This window comes from Ambystoma mexicanum, chromosome 6p, assembly GCF_040938575.1.
Source record: "Ambystoma mexicanum isolate Mex_15411 chromosome 6p, UKY_AmexF1_1, whole genome shotgun sequence".
Classification (NCBI taxonomy): domain Eukaryota; kingdom Metazoa; phylum Chordata; class Amphibia; order Caudata; family Ambystomatidae; genus Ambystoma; species Ambystoma mexicanum.
This window is the reverse complement of record NC_090935.1, coordinates 484,068,841-484,077,315: the sequence shown is the minus strand read 5'-3', so window position 1 is coordinate 484,077,315 and position 8,475 is coordinate 484,068,841.

The window sequence follows — 8,475 nt, the reverse complement described above, 5'->3', positions numbered from 1 at the left end:
CAAATTCTGGGTAACTATCCATGCACATCCTGAACTGTCTATCGTAATTTAGCCAAGTATCCACCCCAGGAATATGGAAACTTCACGTACACGTGCAGGGTGTGCAATTGAAAAAATGCTCCTCACAGGACCTTGCAACCTTGCTCCGTTCACAGCTCCATTCACAGCGTGACTGCAGGTGGACTGATCCTGTGTCCCCAGGTCCTGTACTTATGGGGCAAAATTGCCCTGGGGCCATAGCTTTTCCAAGCACCGGGCGGTCTGATCAAAAGAGGCCCTCTTCCTTAAGGCCCATCCCAGTTGGCTGTTCCTCTCTTCGGCCCAGTGACCTTGCTTTGAAGGGAAAGGTGTGAAAATTCCTCCCTTCCCAAAACAAAGGGAACCATTTGCACCCTGTACCACTGCAACCACTATGGAGGGTGGGCGCCTGGCCATCGCCGACCTCCCCCGCCCGTACTGTAGCCTCTTTTGCCCTGCTGCCCCCCCATCTTAGAACCTGTGCTCCTGAGCTCCATGTCTCCATCATTCCACGGCAAAGGGCATAAGCCCATCAGGGAGTGTAGGGGAAAGGAGAACACACAGGTGCCCCTCGAAGACAAGCAGGGAGAGGAAATGACAGAGTAACAGGTGGCCCAGCCACCCACCCAAGATCCTGACAGGTAGGCAGGAAATTAAATCTAACATGTTATCTTATATTATGTTAAAGGTTCTTATACTGCGCACTGTTGTCACCTGTGTGGTTTTTTGGTGCTCTGGCAGATCTGTAAAGCAAGTGGGGCGGGTAAGTTAGTGTCATGAATCAGCGATATCGACCCTTCTGGTCTGCCTGGTCCCTCAATCAATAGACATTGCTCCGTTCCTTTTCAACATGTCCGACGCTATGTTTCTGTGCGGTCTAGTCATCTGTGTAGACCTCATGCTTCCTTGAAAAGAGACACCCCCCCGCGCGCCTCAACGCTTTGCTTGCCTGTGTCTCATCCGGCAAGTTGTGTGCTAATGTCTAGCCCCTTTTCCTCGCATCCTGGTATCCTTCTTCCATCCCCCCTGGTTCCCCCCTTTTTCTATTTCGTTCTAAGGCCCATATTGTATCTATTTACCTGTGTCCTTATCCCGATCCCTTCCTGGACTCCTCCTGGAACAACTGAACGTACCCGAGCCACGGCGCCACCGCGAACGGGAGTCGCGGACCAGCGCGTCTCACCCGAGCCTCGAAACCACCGCGAACGGGAATCGCAGACCAGTGCTGTCTCTGAAGCTCAGCAGACTGGATTGTGAAGACTCCAGAGCTTACCTTTACAAGGCACGCTTATCCAGGAAAAGGAAACCCGCGAACCCAAAGAAGAAATCCACAAGAAGCAAACAGGTGAGTCAAGAATCAGAGGACTCGGATTCTCACAGTTTGAGACGCCAACAGACTACAACTGATTCTGCCATGGAGGTAGCTGTCCAAGCAGAGAACGCTGCCCTAAAACAGCTTGTCTTATCCAGGGATTCAGCATATCAGGAAAGTGCATCAGTAGGAGGCATTGTGGATAAATATGATGGGAATCCCAAAACCTTACGCTCCTTCCTGGACTCTTGTTTAGTTCATTTTACCTTCAAACCATATTATTTCTCAACTCCCAGAGCTAAGGTGGGGTTCATGATCTCTCATTTGTCTGGTAACGCGCTGGCCTGGGCTACTCCTTTGGTCTCTGCTGGGAATTCAGTACTAGATAGGACCTCTGCCTGTCTGGAGCCTGCTCTTCATTCTGTCCAGGAGCACGGAGGTGCAGGAGCACCCTCTACTGCAGGAGCAGTGGTCAGCAGGCAAGCTGACCTTACCTCTGCCTAAGGTAGGCATATTGGCTACCACCACAGACCCCCGCCTGTTTTCCCTACCCACGACGGAAACGGCCCTATCCTTCACTATATTTTTGGTTGAGCAAGTAAAAAATGCTCCCAGGCTTCAACTTGGAGTTCATTGCCACTTTCTAGCCACTCTCACTCGGCCACCATTGGAATCCACGAGGGATCCCCTATCCAAGATGGCCGCCGGCACCCACTCGATCTCATCTGCTTCCACATGACCGCATCGCCCGCCGCGATTGGCCTGCCCTGCCTTTAACTGGCCAATCGCACGCCGGCAGGCGAGCACCGGCCCACTCCCAAAGGACCATCGACACAAGGACCTCTGCCTGTCTGGAGCCTGTCCGGAGGCGTCGGTGGCCTAGGCCCTGAACTCTGTCCCCTGGGGTAAGGCTCCTACGACTCCAACGCCCACCTTTTGGGCTATTAAACACAATATTCCCGAACTTGTCCTCGACTCTGCTATGTTGCTGCTAGCCTGTTTTGTATGCTTCATGAGCCACCCTAGGTCGCTCCCTACAGGGTACTGTCCCTTCTAGGCTCCTTTAAGGTTATCTTGCATTTACCTTCATTACTTGTATTGCGCCTGCATGTCTTGTCCGCTCGCCGGTAGCTTTCTAACCTGCCTTGTATACTAATCCACACGCAGGGTTTACAAGTCACGCTACTCTGATGGTCTCGCTCGCTCCCAGCCCTCAATACGGTCACCTTACCTAACTGTAGTTCTACCCATTTGGGCGGTTACTACTCTAACTGCACACTATTTAGCCTTACCGGCTAGTCAAACCCACGCACACTGCATATCAGCTCACGGTGTCCTTGACCCTAGTCGGCACACATCCAGGCTGCTGACAGCCCTACACTCTAACTACGTTGTGCCCTAAGGTCGCTTTCTGACCATTGCAAATTGTGTTGTGCCCGAAGGCCGCTTTCTTACCATTGCAAACTGTGTTGTGCCCGAAGGTCGCTTTCAGACCATTGCAAACTGTGTTGTGCCCGAAGGTCGCTTTCTTACCATTGCAAACTGTGTTGTGCCCTAAGGTCGCTTTCAGACCATTGCAAACTGTGTTGTGCCCTAAGGTCGCTCCCAGTCCACTGCTAATTGTGTGTGCCCTAAGGTCACCTTCAGACCATTTCAAATTGTGCATCTAGCTATTGTGTCACCCTTGATATTACTAGGTGTACTCCAGCCTAGCCAAGCTGCATCTAATGTGCCTGACACCCAAACATAGTTGCGCTGCTTCCTACATTGCCTCTCCCAGGCTCCTTAGTCACACTTTAGCACCTGCTTTACTGCCACCAGCATACTTGTCCCACTCAGGACCAATCTAGCCCTGTCAACAAGATCATAGGTACCCTACTCAGACAACTAGCACCACCATCATGCACGTCATCATGCGCCTCTACTGCACTACATCCTAGCCACACATGCTGCCCTTATCGCTCTACTACCTAAGGCAACCACCCCTGCCCTAACCGATACAACCTAGCCTCACCTACAACGACCATGACCCATATAGGGAGCCCCTAAGCAACTACCACAGGCGCCCACCACCCTAGTACCCAGATCAACCAATACCTTAATGACCCAGCACTCTGGCTTGAACATTTCGCCACGAAACCTACTCCTAACCAACCTTGCCCCCTCATTCTCAGGAATAAGAGACTAGGCACTAGATTCCGCATTCGCCCGTCCCGGTCTAACACCATCAAGCTAGCCCCACACACACCACCCAGCTCACCCCGACCCTCCTCTACTGGCAAAACTAAGACCACAGAGGTTAAATTGCCTGTGCACAAGGGCGCCCTTATCAACGCCAGATCCCTTACAGCACACGCGCTCGACATAGCCGACCTTATTACCACTACAGACCTTGACTTCATTGCCATATCCGAAACTTGGCTACATGCAGCATCGGGCCCCTCTCTAGCACTGGCCCTACCACTTGACTATGGCATCACGCGTTGCAACCGCTCTTCTGCTCTAACTAGAGGTGGCGGCGTGGCCTTCATCCACAAAAACTCCCTCAACCTAAGAGTGTTATCCGACTCCAAACTTGAATCAGCTGAACTGCTGTCCATCAAATTATTACTAACACCCAACCAAACGGCTACCCTTCACCTCATTTACAGGCCCCCAGGTCCGGCTCCCACCTTTGTCAGTGAAATTTCTTCTCTCCTTCTAGACAAAACCAAAAACAACTCACAATCAATCATCCTAGGCGACCTTAATCTAGGTCGCGGCGACCCTAAAGATCTTGTAGCAACTGATCTGGAGAATGCGCTCACTGACCTTGGCCTCACCTTGTACATCCAAGAACCGACCCATATCAAAGGTAGGACCATTGATTGGTTAGCAGGCTCCAACTGCAACATCCAGATCCTCAACATCTCCCCTTGCTTATGGTCCGACCACCACATCATAACGTTCAACATTGAAGCTTCGCCACGAGCCCCAACACCAATGGCCCCAGCACTCCCCACCCGCAATAAAAAAACATAACAAAAGAACAACTCCTCCCACTGTTACTCCCTTCCCTCAATGCGGCCACCAACTCATGCTCTGATCCCACCTCCCTCGCAGACACCTACAACCAAACGATGCTCACGGCCATTGACTCCATAGCACCCATCAAACCGAGAAAGGCTAAACCGCGAGCACACCTCAACTCTTGGTTCACTCCACAGCTTAGAATCCTCCGAAAAGCTAAAAACGCTGTGCGGAAAATCACTGGAAAAGCTACCCGTTTGATGAGCATAAAGATGGTTTCCTTCTCGCCTCCCTTATTTATAAAGATGCCATCATCACTGCTAAAAAAGAATCGCTCAACAATCGTATCCTGCAAGCAGATTCAAATTCCAAGGAACTCTTTAGAATCTTAAAAGAACTCGAAACCCAGATACTTGCACGAAAGATAGCAAATGGTGTACCAACATCCAAGCAGCCCTACTAAACAAAATCGCTGTGCTTCAATCCAAAATTAAAGATAAACAGGACAGCCTCAAGCGTGACAACCGCTCCCGTTCCCTTACCAGGCCCACCCCTCCTAAAATGGCTAATACCGAACCCTTCACCTTCTCACCGCTCACTGTTACTGAGGTAGAAAACATCATCCGGAGGATCAAACCGTCCAACTGCCAAGGTGACCCGTGCCCAGCTCCCATCATCAAGGACTCTGCCCACGACTTAGCCCCATTCATTACAGCCTTCATTAACTCCTCCTTTAAAACTAGTACTGTCCCGGACAACCTTAATGCGTGGGTGATCCCGCTTCTAAAAAAACTCTCTCTTGACCCAAGCATACCTACGAACTTCTGACCTATTACTACAGTCCCATTTCTGCTTAAGATATTGGACTGCGCAGCCTACCTGCAGATCCAAAATTACCTTGAATCAAACAATCTGTTAGGTCTACGTCAATCTGGATTTCGGCCCAGACACGGGACCGAAACAGCTCTATTAGACCTAAAAACCCAGATCGAAGTACTGAAGGGCCAGGGCAAATTAGCTATGCTACTACTTCTCGACCTCTCCGCCGCATTTGACTTGGTTAACCACCAGATCCTTTGCAGGCACCTCCACTCTGCTGCCAACTTCTCACCGTCAGCTGTGGCCTGGATCAAATCCTTTTTGAGCAATAGATCCATGAGGGTCTTCGCACCCTCCGCAGCAGCAGATCCTTCTCCTATTCATTGCGGCGTACCCCAGGGTTCTTGCGTGTCACCTACACTTTACAATATCTTTACGAAACCACTCTTTGATGTGCTTGATTATCTGGGTGTCTCCTACACCAACTATGCGGACGACACCCAGATACTCATTCCTATCTCAGGCGATCATCAAGCTGACACTAATGCCCTCAACGACGTCTACCTGGTCATCCAAGCTTGGATGGCCCAGCACCAGCTATGTCTGAACGACGATAAAACGGAGCTCCTTATCTTGGGTACCTCACAACGCCTGAGCAAACTTGAGCCGTCCTATCAGTCATTCACCATAGACGGCAATACCATACGAGTCTCGAAAGACACTAAAACATTAGGCTTCTTCCTGGACTCTACCCTATCCCTAACGAGACAAACAAATGCAGTCAGGTCTGCCTCTGCCTACACGTGCAAACTTATCTCAGCCTGCCGACCGTTTCTCACCACCCCTAACAGTGTCACACTAGCCAGAACACTGATCATGGCTAAAATTGATTACTGCAGTGCCCTTTACTTAGGCACTAGCCAAGAGAACCTGTCCAAACTTCAAACCACACAGACCAATGCCATTCGAGCGGCCTTGAACTTACCCCGCAACCATCACATCTCAGTAGCCAGAACTAGCCTAAAGTGGTTACCTGTGAAGCAGAGAATTGCCCTAAAAACTCTTGCCCTCACGCATAAATGCCTAGCCTACAAGGCCCCACTCTATCTCTGCAGTCGGCTTTCGCGCCACTCTACAGGCCGACCACTAAGAACTGCTCAGACTCATTGCCTAACTATCCCCAGGTTTAAGCTTCAGAAAGCGGGAGGGACTAGCTTCCCTGTCCTAGCCTCTAAACTTTGGAACACCCTCCCTGCTACCATCAGAGCTGAAGATTCCTTCAACACCTTCAAGACTAAAACCAAATCTTGGCTCTTCGACCAGTAATAAGACTCGCCCGACTCTCTCTGTCCTACTTCTCTGCCCGTCTGCTACCTATGCCAACCTTTTGTTCACCCAGGTTATATCCTCTGTTACTCCCAGATGCATTGTAACCTACGTAATATATGTTATTAATAAGATTATTTTTATATTCGCATTGTTTAATTTCGTATTGTATTCTCCTGCCTGTATGTTTCATTCTTGTAACCCTGTACAAATTGCGCACTGATGCCCCTGGTCCTGATGGTTTTGCGCGTTATAAATAAATAAACAAACAAACAAACAAACAGATAATTATGATGACTTTGTTACTGCTCTTAAAACCATGTTTGACCGCCCTGAACAGGTGTATTCGGCCCAGGAAAGACTGTTAGAGTTCCGACAGGGAAACCAGGATATGTTGACATATGTTACTCGCTTTAAACAATTGGCCAAGGACGCTAACTGGACCCCAGAAGCCTGTTTTACCGTGTTCAGGAGTGGGTTAAGTGAAGAAGTCAAGGATGAATTAGCCAGAGTAGCACGCCCAGCCTCCTATCAGGCCCTCCTAGATCTGTCCTTACAGAAGATTTCAGGAAAGAAAGGCTGAGAAGAAGAAGATACAGAACCTGCCATCCAAACCTCAGCCTGATTATAATACTCCGGGGGAATAGGAAGCCTCTCTCAAAGTTCAACCTGAACCTGAACCTATGCAGCTTGGGTCCTGGAGAGGTCCCATCTCTAACCAGGAAAGAACACGAAGGATCAATAGCGGCCTTTGTATGTGCTGTGCATCGGATAAACACCTAGTACGTAATTGCCCGATTGCCCCTCCTTGCCGCTCGGGAAACGCCAGCTTCCGATCCTGAACGGAGCCCAGCTTTGGGAAAAAAAATCTTGCTTTGACTCTTCACCCTCACAAGACTGTCCTTCACACAATACCCTGGTGTTACTCCAGGTGAACCTTGCAACATATAATAAAGAAATACATTCCATAATAGCCCTGGTGGACTGCAGAGCCATGGGCCTTTTTCTGAATGACAAATGGGCGCAGAAACATCAAATTCCTCGTGAGACCAAGGAGGTTTTCCAAGCAGTGGAAGGAATCGACGGGAAACCTTTATCCTCCGGTCCCATAACTCAACAAACGTCTGAACTCATGCTCTCTTTCCACAATCATCAAGAAATACTGCATTTTGATATAATTAAGGCCGCTCACTATCTTATAGTGCTTGGCTTGCCATGGTTGCGGAAACATAATCCATATATTAATTGGCCAGCTGGATCCTTGTTCCTGGGTTCTGAATTTTGTCTCACTCATTGCCTATCCGGAGAACCCAAACAGTCCACCGGAGTGAACCCTCCACAACCACAATACCTCACGGTCTCTGCCATTACCCAGGTCCCGAGGCGTACCGTCAGTTTTCAGATGTATTTTCTTCCGCTATAGTTCAATCACTCCCTCCTCATCGTCCTGAAGATTGTGCAATTGACACGGAAGAGAATGCAGTTATACCATTCGGAAGGATGTTATTCTATCAGAGCCCGAGAAGGCTGCCTTACGAGAATATCTAGACACCAACCTCTCCAATGGAACTATTCGTCCATCCAAGTCCCCAGCCGGAGCATCTCTATTTTTTTGCCAAAGAAGGACACTAAGGAACTCCATCCATGCCTGGACTACCGGGGTTTGAATAAATGTACCTTGAAAGACAGATACCCCTTGCCACTCATTTCGGATATCTTGGAGGCCCTACGAGGAGCCGTGATCTTCACTAAGCTGGATTTAAGAGGGGCTTACCATCTGATTTGCATAAAAGAGGGCGACAAACGGAAGACGGGCTTTCGGACTCCCTTCTGTCACTATGAATATCTGGTGATGCTTTTCGGCCTAGCAAATGCTCCTGCCGTTTTCCAACGCTTCATGGACCGGGCCTTTTCAGACATGTTGTTTCTTTTCATGATTGTCTACCTAGATGACATCTTGATTTATTCTCAAGACTTGACCTTACACCAAA